General features: G+C 39.4%; 2 non-coding genes across 2 annotated transcripts; both read right to left on the bottom strand.

Moving 5' to 3' along the window:
- Positions 1-305: 305 nt before the first annotated feature.
- On the bottom strand, positions 306-409 carry LOC112716480 (small nucleolar RNA R71). The gene has a single exon (XR_003160366.1). It is a non-coding gene; the product is annotated as a small nucleolar RNA R71 (small nucleolar RNA).
- A 6,782-nt stretch (positions 410-7,191) lies between these two features.
- On the bottom strand, positions 7,192-7,295 carry LOC112716417 (small nucleolar RNA R71). Its single transcript, XR_003160336.1, has one exon. It is a non-coding gene; the product is annotated as a small nucleolar RNA R71 (small nucleolar RNA).
- Positions 7,296-12,755: the final 5,460 nt, after the last annotated feature.

The raw sequence follows: 12,755 nt of genomic DNA, 5'->3' as shown, positions 1-12,755 counted from the left end.
CACCCATTCAGGCCAACAATTTTGAACTCAAACCACAGCTAATATCACTGGTGGAGAATCATTGTTCATTTGGTGGGAGTGCTAATGAAGATCCAAACCAACATCTCACAAAATTCCTGAGAATTTGCGACACTATAAAGTCCAATGGAGTCCAGGAAGATGCCTATAAACTGCTCTTGTTCCCATTTTCACTTAGGGACAAGGCAGCTAAGTGGCTGGAATCATTCCCAAGGGGGAGCCTAACAACCTGGGATGAGGTGGAAAGCAAGTTTCTGGCACGTTTCTACCCCCCACAAAAGGTCAATAGGCTTCGATCTGAGGTTCAAACTTTTAGACAACAAGATGGTGAAACTCTCTACGAGGCATGGGAGAGGTTCAAGGATTTGACAAGGAAATGCCCACCAGACATGTTCCATGACTGGGTGCAATTGCATATTTTCTATGATGGACTTTCTTATGAATCAAGGAAGGCTGTAGACCATTCATCAGGAGGTTCATTGAACAGGAAAAAGACTGTGGAAGAAGCCATTGAAGTGATTGAGACAGTGGCTGAGAATGAGTACTACTATGCTTCAGAGAGACACAACACTAAGGGAGTCATGGAGCTGAACCATGTTGATACAATTCTAGCCCAAAACAAGGTGTTTGCCAAGCAACTAGCAGAGCTCACCAGGAAATTAGAAACAAATCAAGTGGCTGCAATACACACACAAGATCAAGAGGAAGTAAGCACTGAAGGAGGTGATTGGGAAGAGGCCAACTATATGGGAAATCAACAAAGGCAACCATATGATCCACATTCCAACACTTACAACCCAGGCTGGAAAAACCACCCAAACTTTGGGTGGGGAAACCAGCAAACCCAACCACAAAACCACAAACCTTACAACCCCAACCAACATAACAATTCCACATACCAAAACTCCAACCAAAGATCATACCAAACCACACAAAACACTTACTCCCAACCACCATATCATGGCCAAAATAATCAACCTGCCCAACCTAATCCGAACCAACAATTTCAAGATCAATTAAACAGGATAGAAGGAATGCTTGCAAACATGGGTCAGGACATAAGTGAGTTGAAAAGCTTTAGGGATGATGTGAGATCTACCTTAAGGAACCATGGTGAAAAACTCAAGAGGATGGAGTCTCGAGTAGGAGAGCTATCTCAACAGGCCCCCAAGTCAACTGCAGTGTTCCCTAGTGACACAGAAAAGAATCCTAAAGGGGAACAAAAGGGAGTGAGATGGGAAGAATGCAAGGCCATCACCATATTGAAGGAAGTCTCAGAAGAAGAAGAAATCAGACCCTCAGAACAGGAGCCATAAATCTTGAAGGAAGGTGTGGAAGAAGCTAAGCAGGAAAGTGAAACTGAGCAAGCCAAGGAACTGCAAAATAAAGGCATGCTGGAAACATACCAACCAAAAGCACCATTTCCTCAGAGGTTAGGAGGAGGTGAAAAAGGGAAAACATATTCAAGGTTTTTAGAGACATTTAAGTCTCTCCATATCAATATTCCCTTTCTTGAGATTCTCCAGCAGATGCCTACACATATCAAGTATTTGAAGGAATTGCTGAGCAAGAAAAGAGTTTTGAAGGGAGGACAAACTGTAATAATGAACAAAGAATGCAGTGCCCTCATCAAGAAGGACATAGTCTCTAAGAAAACAGACCCAGGAAGTTTTCATATCCCCTGCATCATAGGGGAAACAAAAATTGACAGAGGATTCTGTGATCTAGGAGCTAGCATAAATGTGATGCCTCTAACTCTTATGAAGAGGCTACAACTGAATGAGGTGAGATCCACTGATGTAATCATACAACTGGCTGATAAAACTCAGAAGCAAGCTGAAGGGGTAGTTGAGAATGTGCTGGTGAAAGTGGGAAATTATTTCTTCCCCACAGACTTTGTCATTTTGGACATGGAGGAAAGCTACCTACACCCTATCATTCTGGGAAGGCCATTTCTAGCCACTGCTAGAGCGCTCATAGATGTAGAACAAGGAGAGCTAATTTTGAGAATACATGATGAACAGCTCATTTTCCATGTTTTCAAACCTGCATCTGAGCCTGAACCAGAACCTGAAAAGCCTAAGGATGATAGTAGCCATCTGTGTTTGGAGGAAAGCAATCCAGCAGCTGAAACTCTGAAACAGTCCTTGGAAGGCAAACAAGAATTGCAAGAGTTAAAGCCACAAGAATCAATAGAAACAGATCAGAAGGATCCTCCTGGCATAAGGGTCAATGAAGAAATCCTCAAGAGAGAGGGAAGAATTGTAAAGAAATTTCCAAGAGGGTGGAGAAACAAGAAAATTCCCACTGAAGGTTTCTCTCCGGGAGATAAAGTGATATCAAGTCATTATCTGCCAATCCCACCTGGCCTCAAAACCATTCCTTCCCAGCTCCCTCAAGTGTTCACAATCAGGAAAGTTCTTTCTATGGAACATTTGGAAATCATGAAGGAATCAAATGGGGACATTTTCATAGTGAGAGGAAAGGACATCAAGCACTACAATCCACCCTAACAAGGGACAACCGTCAAGCTAGTGACGTTAAAGAAGCGCTTGTTGGGAGGCAACCCAAACCTGAGGTAATACTCCTTTGCTGTTTCTTTTATTTGTTTCAATAAAAAGGTGAAGTAGTTTCTGTGCATTGCAAAGAATTAAGTTTGGTGTTTCACACCAAACAATGAATTCGTGGATCAATAATTCAAAGGGGAATGTGTGACTCTAAGTTTGGTGTTCCACCATACAGATCAACTGAACACAACAACCTTTGAATTATATGAAAGGAACAACCATTCTAAGCAATCACAGAAATGCTTAAAATCCTTAGCAGCAACTTCATTCCAAGGAGAATTCAAGGATTCAAAGAGCAGAGGAGTAAGTAGGAGACTAAGTTTGGTGTTCACACACCAACTTAAGACTCAGACACTTGCCCATACATAGTGAGCTAACCACTCAAGTGCTTGAGAAGCAAGCAACTTCATCACTCTTTGCAGGAAAGGAAACAAGGATCTTAGAAAGAACATGAAGCAACAACTAGGAGAAGAAGGAGAAATCAAATTGTTTCCTGGAAAACAAAGAGAAAACAAGAAATTTCACAAGGTGGTGTTGTTCCTTGACCATTCTTTAAAAGGCAAACAAAAGCATGCTTGTTCTGGTTTAAACTGTAATTGTTGAATCTTTCTGGAATGTGAAGTTTTTAGTATGAGTGTTGGTTTACTGCTTTGAATAAAGTGAATGTCTAGATGTTTGGATATAACTTCACCTTCTTAAACAAATGCTTTCCATGCTTGTTCTGTTTCCAAAATAAAAGAAAAGTTTGAACAAAAGTAACTTGGCTCATTTAGTGACAAATCAAGTAGAATTAAGTGGTGGTATGCATGCTTGATTGTTTAGTCAGCTCACTGGAAATTGAGTGTAGAATTATCATTTTTGTGTAGAAGTTGAATACTGTCTATGGATCTTGATGAATAAATGTCTTTGGCCATAAAAAAGAAAGAAAAAGAAGAAGAAAAAGCCACTGAAAAAGGCAACCAAAAAGCAAAAAAAAAATTGAGAAAATAAGCTAGGCACCAATGGTTTGAACTTCTGAGACAAATGCCTGTGGTGTTTATGTATTAAGGATATGCTTGGATGAATAGGTTCTGAGGAGTGTTTCAACACTTGGTAACTTGGGTTAACTAACCCGGGATTATCAACCAAAAGTCCATTATCAAGAGCAACCTAAATACAAAACATTTAGTCACACAAAGAGGTGCTGGGCACCAATGTCTCAAGAAGAAATGTGAACTAAAATGCCTGTAGTGGATATGTGTAGTGCACTGATAAGAAAAAGAAAATGCCAAAGGCTTGTGCAACACATGACACTGAGCAAACAAGGAGCAAAGGAGCTCTAAGAAAAAGAAAAACAAAGAAGAGAAAAGTGCCAAGGACATAAGAATAACAAGAGGCCATAGCAGTGTTTAATGGATGCAGTGAAAGAGTGATAATCTTGCCTGATAAGAATGAAAAAGTGATGCTGCAACTTTCTGCATTAAACCCTTCTGATGAACTTCAAGTGCTTACTAATATAGCCAATGTAATTGCTTTCTGTTTCATACTTTCTTCTCAAATAACTCAGGACTTGCTTAGGGTCAAGCAAGTATTAAGTTTGGTGTTGTGATGCCAAGGCATCTTAGGCTAGTTTCACTAGCAATTTTCTGTTAGTTTTAGTTGTTTTATGCACTTTCTTGAGCTTAAAGTAACCAAGAATGGTTAAATGAATAACAAAGCAATGAACCATCCAAACAGTATGATTTTGATGCAAATTCCATGAGTTTTTAGTTATATTACTTGAATGCTATGAATGGAAGATTTCTCATGAAATTTTGCAAGACTTTGATGCAGTTGTTTGGATGATTTCAGGGAAGAAGAGGTTAGGCAAGGAAGCAACAAAATCAATAAAGGAAGCTTGAATATCACATGTGGAGTTTAAGTTCCAGTTTAAGCTTAAACTGGAACTTAAACTGCCAAGCCATATAATGCTGGGAACTATCAGTGGCGTTTAAGCTCCAGTTTAAGCTTAAACTGGAGCTTAAACGCCAAAATCATGAAAGCTGAGGAAAAGCTGAAAGTGGCGTTTAACCTCCAGTTTAACCTTAAACTGGAAGTTAAACGCCAGAAATGAGAAATGCACCAGGGAGCCATTTCCACGTTTAAGCTCCAGTTTAACCTTAAACTGGAGCTTAAACGTGTTCGACCAAAATTCTCCTCCAGGGTTGCTTTCTTCATTTCCACGTTTAAGCTTCAGTTTAACCTTAAACTGAAGCTTAAACGTGTTCGACCATTCCACACTCCAGGGTTGCTTTCTTCCATTTCCACGTTTAAGCTTCAGTTTAACCTTAAACTGAAGCTTAAACGTGCTTGAGTTATACCACCTCCAGGAGTGTCCAACGTTTAAGTTCCAGTTTAAGCTTAAACTGGAACTTAAACGTGCTTCCACAAAAGGCATCCCTGGAAGTGTCTGGCGTTTAAGTTGCAGTTTAAGCTTAAACTGCAACTTAAACGCCACTATTTGAAAAGGTTTCTGGGCCAAAGATATTGCAGTTTTAAGTTAGCATTTGAGCACAAACATTAACTTAAACGTACTCTGGTATGAAACCCAATTGAATATCATGGTTTATGGGATTGGGCCTGAAGAATTGATGAGTCTGGAATTTCAATTTGTTGAGTCATGTGTCATTACTTGATTATCACTAAGTTGGCTCAATGAATGTTACAGAATTGGATCAGTAGCCTCATCAGGATTATGGATCATAAACCCAAAGCAAAAGGAAATCAGGGAAAGGCCTCAAAGCCCAAGAAACACAACAGAAGCTCAATTTAGAAAGTGTATAAATAGGATAGAATTTAAGTTAGTTAGGAGAGAACTTCGGATCATTTTTCGAGTTTTCATACTTTTTGTAATTGAATTCAGAGCTATGACTCACTAAACCCCTTTCATTGGGTTAGGGAGCTCTATTGTAATTCAATGAATCAATAATAGTTTTTATCTTCTTCTTCAATCTTTTCTCTTGAATTTTTGTTAGAAAGCTTCTCGATCTAATTCCATTGGTTAGTTGTCTTGGGAAAGAAACTATCCATAATTGGAATCCTTCGGAACCTTGGGAAAGGAATGGAGGATTCATGCTAGAGAAGCTTTCTCACAGTGAATTGGATTGGGGTTTGGATGGATATTGTGACATGTAATCCTACCAAATTGTGGTTCATGAAACTGTGTGGTATAATCAGTGATCGAGCGTCATCTCTTCTTATGAACATTTAAACCAAGGGATTGGGAATGTGTTTGTTTTTAGAGAGAATTGGTGAGCCAAGGGATTGGGATCCAATCATATAAGATTGCCAAGCAAAATTCAATGAACGCATTGGTTGAGGAAGGGATAAAAATGTTTTGATTCGGAGATCTCAATATCTCCTGAAACCCAATGAATTCCCCATTTCTGATCTACCACTTTCTCTTTACATTCTGCAATTAAATTCATGCAATCACCCCTATCCCTTTTTAATTTCAGCAATTTAGCTTCTCGCTCTTTAATTCATGAAATTTAAGATTCCGCAATTTCAATTTCTTGCCATTTACATTTCCCACCAATTTTACATTCCGCAATTCTCATCTAAATCTTGATTCCGCTCAACTAGAACACACTTCTAATCCGAATTGCTCACTCAACCAATCCTTGTGGGATTCGACCTCACTCTATTGTGAGTTTTTACTTGACGATAACCGGTGCACTTGCCGGAAGGAATTTTTGCCGATCGTGCAATTTCCTAAAAATCGTAGCATCAAGTTTATGGCGCCGTTGCCAGGGATTGGTTTTCGATTGACAATTCTCAAATTGGAAGTTAACTAGATTGAGCATTTTTCTTGTTTTGTTAATTCAGTTCAAGTTACTTGTTGAATTTTAATTTCTGCACTCTGTTACTTGCTTTCTTTCCTTATGCCTTTAAATTCAAGCAACTAACTCACTGACTCACTAACTATTTGAATTAATTCCTCAACTGCTCTAACCTTAACCAAGAGTATTTCACTTGTTTGTTGCCTGTGCTGTGTTCTTGTATGACAGGTAGGAGAGGAGAGACATCAACTCCTCCATATACCGAACCAGAGAGGACCCTTCATAAACTTAGAAGGGAAGCAAGAGGGAAGAGAGTACTGGGAGAAGAAGAATCTGAAGGAGAATCTGAGGACAATTTTGAGGAAGCTCTAGATCTCAACATGGATAGAGAAGTTCACAACCATGAGAGAGCTGATGGAAACAATGCCATTCCCGAGAGGAGGGTTCTTGGTTCATACATAAACCCAACCTCTGGGAATTGTGGTAGCAGCATTCAGAAACCACCCATTCAGGCCAACAATTTTGAACTCAAACCACAGCTAATATCACTGGTGGAGAATCATTGTTCATTTGGTGGGAGTGCTAATGAAGATCCAAACCAACATCTCACAAAATTCCTGAGAATTTGCGACACTATAAAGTCCAATGGAGTCCAGGAAGATGCCTATAAACTGCTCTTGTTCCCATTTTCACTTAGGGACAAGGCAGCTAAGTGGCTGGAATCATTCCCAAGGGGGAGCCTAACAACCTGGGATGAGGTGGAAAGCAAGTTTCTGGCACGTTTCTACCCCCCACAAAAGGTCAATAGGCTTCGATCTGAGGTTCAAACTTTTAGACAACAAGATGGTGAAACTCTCTACGAGGCATGGGAGAGGTTCAAGGATTTGACAAGGAAATGCCCACCAGACATGTTCCATGACTGGGTGCAATTGCATATTTTCTATGATGGACTTTCTTATGAATCAAGGAAGGCTGTAGACCATTCATCAGGAGGTTCATTGAACAGGAAAAAGACTGTGGAAGAAGCCATTGAAGTGATTGAGACAGTGGCTGAGAATGAGTACTACTATGCTTCAGAGAGACACAACACTAAGGGAGTCATGGAGCTGAACCATGTTGATACAATTCTAGCCCAAAACAAGGTGTTTGCCAAGCAACTAGCAGAGCTCACCAGGAAATTAGAAACAAATCAAGTGGCTGCAATACACACACAAGATCAAGAGGAAGTAAGCACTGAAGGAGGTGATTGGGAAGAGGCCAACTATATGGGAAATCAACAAAGGCAACCATATGATCCACATTCCAACACTTACAACCCAGGCTGGAAAAACCACCCAAACTTTGGGTGGGGAAACCAGCAAACCCAACCACAAAACCACAAACCTTACAACCCCAACCAACATAACAATTCCACATACCAAAACTCCAACCAAAGATCATACCAAACCACACAAAACACTTACTCCCAACCACCATATAATGGCCAAAATAATCAACCTGCCCAACCTAATCCGAACCAACAATTTCAAGATCAATTAAACAGGATAGAAGGAATGCTTGCAAACATGGGTAAGGACATAAGTGAGTTGAAAAGCTTTAGGGATGATGTGAGATCTACCTTAAGGAACCATGGTGAAAAACTCAAGAGGATGGAGTCTCGAGTAGGAGAGCTATCTCAACAGGCCCCAAGTCAACTGCAGTGTTCCCTAGTGACACAGAAAAGAATCCTAAAGGGGAACAAAAGGGAGTGAGATGGGAAGAATGCAAGGCCATCACCATATTGAAGGAAGTCTCAGAAGAAGAAGAAATCAGACCCTCAGAACAGGAGCCATAAATCTTGAAGGAAGGTGTGGAAGAAGCTAAGCAGGAAAGTGAAACTGAGCAAGCCAAGGAACTGCAAAATAAAGGCATGCTGGAAACATACCAACCAAAAGCACCATTTCCTCAGAGGTTAGGAGGAGGTGAAAAAGGGAAAACATATTCAAGGTTTTTAGAGACATTTAAGTCTCTCCATATCAATATTCCCTTTCTTGAGATTCTCCAGCAGATGCCTACACATATCAAGTATTTGAAGGAATTGCTGAGCAAGAAAAGAGTTTTGAAGGGAGGACAAACTGTAATAATGAACAAAGAATGCAGTGCCCTCATCAAGAAGGATATAGTCTCTAAGAAAACAGACCCAGGAAGTTTTCATATCCCCTGCATCATAGGGGAAACAAAAATTGACAGAGGATTCTGTGATCTAGGAGCTAGCATAAATGTGATGCCTCTGACTCTTATGAAGAGGCTACAACTGAATGAGGTGAGATCCACTGATGTAATCATACAACTGGCTGATAAAACTCAGAAGCAAGCTGAAGGGGTAGTTGAGAATGTGCTGGTGAAAGTGGGAAATTATTTCTTCCCCACAGACTTTGTCATTTTGGACATGGAGGAAAGCTACCTACACCCTATCATTCTGGGAAGGCCATTTCTAGCCACTGCTAGAGCGCTCATAGATGTAGAACAAGGAGAGCTAATTTTGAGAATACATGATGAACAGCTCATTTTCCATGTTTTCAAACCTGCATCTGAGCCTGAACCAGAACCTGAAAAGCCTAAGGATGATAGTAGCCATCTGTGTTTGGAGGAAAGCAATCCAGCAGCTGAAACTCTGAAACAGTCCTTGGAAGGCAAACAAGAATTGCAAGAGTTAAAGCCACAAGAATCAATAGAAACAGATCAGAAGGATCCTCCTGGCATAAGGGTCAATGAAGAAATCCTCAAGAGAGAGGGAAGAATTGTAAAGAAATTGCCAAGAGGGTGGAGAAACAAGAAAATTCCACTGAAGGTTTCTCTCCGGGAGATAAAGTGATATCAAGTCATTATCTGCCAATCCCACCTGGCCTCAAACCATTCCTTCCCAGCTCCCTCAAGTGTTCACAATCAGGAAAGTTCTTTCTATGGAACATTTGGAAATCATGAAGGAATCAAATGGGGACATTTTCATAGTGAGAGGAAAGGACATCAAGCACTACAATCCACCCTAACAAGGGACAACCGTCAAGCTAGTGACGTTAAAGAAGCGCTTGTTGGGAGGCAACCCAACCTGAGGTAATACTCCTTTGCTGTTTCTTTTATTTGTTTCAATAAAAAGGTGAAGTAGTTTCTGTGCATTGCAAAGAATTAAGTTTGGTGTTTCACACCAAACAATGAATTCGTGGATCAATAATTCAAAGGGGAATGTGTGACTCTAAGTTTGGTGTTCCACCATACAGATCAACTGAACACAACAACCTTTGAATTATATGAAAGGAACAACCATTCTAAGCAATCACAGAAATGCTTAAAATCCTTAGCAGCAACTTCATTCCAAGGAGAATTCAAGGATTCAAAGAGCAGAGGAGTAAGTAGGAGACTAAGTTTGGTGTTCACACACCAACTTAAGACTCAGACACTTGCCCATACATAGTGAGCTAACCACTCAAGTGCTTGAGAAGCAAGCAACTTCATCACTCTTTGCAGGAAAGGAAACAAGGATCTTAGAAAGAACATGAAGCAACAACTAGGAGAAGAAGGAGAAATCAAATTGTTTCCTGGAAAACAAAGAGAAAACAAGAAATTTCACAAGGTGGTGTTGTTCCTTGACCATTCTTTAAAAGGCAAACAAAAGCATGCTTGTTCTGGTTTAAACTGTAATTGTTGAATCTTTCTGGAATGTGAAGTTTTTAGTATGAGTGTTGGTTTACTGCTTTGAATAAAGTGAATGTCTAGATGTTTGGATATAACTTCACCTTCTTAAACAAATGCTTTCCATGCTTGTTCTGTTTCCAAAATAAAAGAAAAGTTTGAACAAAAGTAACTTGGCTCATTTAGTGACAAATCAAGTAGAATTAAGTGGTGGTATGCATGCTTGATTGTTTAGTCAGCTCACTGGAAATTGAGTGTAGAATTATCATTTTTGTGTAGAAGTTGAATACTGTCTATGGATCTTGATGAATAAATGTCTTTGGCCATAAAAAGAAAGAAAAGAAGAAGAAAAAGCCACTGAAAAAGGCAACCAAAAAGCAAAAAAAAAAATTGAGAAAATAAGCTAGGCACCAATGGTTTGAACTTCTGAGACAAATGCCTGTGGTGTTTATGTATTAAGGATATGCTTGGATGAATAGGTTCTGAGGAGTGTTTCAACACTTGGTAACTTGGGTTAACTAACCCGGGATTATCAACCAAAAGTCCATTATCAAGAGCAACCTAAATACAAAACATTTAGTCACACAAAGAGGTGCTGGGCACCAATGTCTCAAGAAGAAATGTGAACTAAAATGCCTGTAGTGGATATGTGTAGTGCACTGATAAGAAAAAGAAAATGCCAAAGGCTTGTGCAACACATGACACTGAGCAAACAAGGAGCAAAGGAGCTCTAAGAAAAAGAAAAACAAAGAAGAGAAAAGTGCCAAGGACATAAGAATAACAAGAGGCCATAGCAGTGTTTAATGGATGCAGTGAAAGAGTGATAATCTTACCTGATAAGAATGAAAAAGTGATGCTGCAACTTTCTGCATTAAACCCTTCTGATGAACTTCAAGTGCTTACTAATATAGCCAATGTAATTGCTTTCTGTTTCATACTTTCTTCTCAAATAACTCAGGACTTGCTTAGGGTCAAGCAAGTATTAAGTTTGGTGTTGTGATGCCAAGGCATCTTAGGCTAGTTTCACTAGCAATTTTCTGTTAGTTTTAGTTGTTTTATGCACTTTCTTGAGCTTAAAGTAACCAAGAATGGTTAAATGAATAACAAAGCAATGAACCATCCAAACAGTATGATTTTGATGCAAATTCCATGAGTTTTTAGTTATATTACTTGAATGCTATGAATGGAAGATTTCTCATGAAATTTTGCAAGACTTTGATGCAGTTGTTTGGATGATTTCAGGGAAGAAGAGGTTAGGCAAGGAAGCAACAAATCAATAAAGGAAGCTTGAATATCACATGTGGAGTTTAAGTTCCAGTTTAAGCTTAAACTGGAACTTAAACTGCCAAGCCATATAATGCTGGGAACTATCAGTGGCGTTTAAGCTCCAGTTTAAGCTTAAACTGGAGCTTAAACGCCAAAATCATGAAAGCTGAGGAAAGGCTGAAAGTGGCGTTTAACCTCCAGTTTAACCTTAAACTGGAAGTTAAACGCAGAAATGAGAAATGCACCAGGGAGCCATTTCCACGTTTAAGCTCCAGTTTAACCTTAACTGGAGCTTAAACGTGTTCGACCAAATCTCCTCCAGGTGCTTTCTTCATTTCCACGTTTAAGCTTCAGTTTAACCTTAAACTGAAGCTTAAACGTGTTCGCCATTCACACTCCAGGGTTGCTTTCTTCCATTTCCACGTTTAAGCTTCAGTTTAACCTTAAACTGAAGCTTAAACGTGCTTGAGTATACCACCTCCAGGAGTGTCCACGTTTAAGTTCCAGTTTAAGCTTAAACTGGAACTTAAACGTGCTCCACAAAAGCATCATGGAATGTCGGCGTTTAAGTGCAGTTTAAGCTTAACTGCAACTTAAACCCACTATTGAAAAGGTTTCTGGGCCAAAGATATTGCAGTTTTAAGTTAGCATTTGAGCACAAACATTACTTAAACGTACTCTGGTATGAAACCATTGAATATCATGTTTATGGGATTGGGCCTGAAGAATTGATGAGTCTGGAATTCAATTTGTTGAGTCATGTGTCATTACTTATTATCACTAAGTTGGCTAATGAATGTTAAAATTGGATCAGTGCCTCATAGGATAGGATATAACCAAAGCAAAAGAAATCAGGGAAAGGCCTCAAGCCAAGAACAAACAGAAGCTCAATTTAGAAGTGTATAAATAGGATAGAATTAAGTTAGTTAGGAGAGAACTTCGGATCATTTTCGAGTTTCATACTTTTTTAATTGAATTCAGAGCTATGACTCACTAACCCTTCATTGGTTAGGGAGCTCTATTGTAATTCAATGAATAATAATAGTTTTTATCTTCTTCTTCAATCTTTTCTCTTGAATTTTTGTTAGAAAGCTTCCGATCTAATTCCATTGGTTAGTTGTCTTGGGAAAGAACTATCCATAATTGGAATCCTTCGGAACCTTGGGAAAGGAATGGAGGATTCATGCTAGAGAAGCTTTCTCACAGTGAATTGGATTGGGGTTTGGATGGATATTGTGACATGTATCCTACCAAATTGTGGTTCATGAAACTGTGTGGTATAATCAGTGATCGAGCGTCATCTCTTCTTATGAACATTTAAACCAAGGGATTGGGAATGTGTTTGTTTTTAGGAGAAATTGGTGAGCCAAGGGATTGGGATCCATCATATAAGATTGCCAAGCAAAATTCAATGAACGCATTGGGTTGAGAAGGG

The sequence above is a fragment of the Arachis hypogaea genome, chromosome 1, assembly GCF_003086295.3.
Source record: "Arachis hypogaea cultivar Tifrunner chromosome 1, arahy.Tifrunner.gnm2.J5K5, whole genome shotgun sequence".
Taxonomy (NCBI): domain Eukaryota; kingdom Viridiplantae; phylum Streptophyta; class Magnoliopsida; order Fabales; family Fabaceae; genus Arachis; species Arachis hypogaea.
This window is presented reverse-complemented; position numbering and strand designations above follow the sequence as displayed.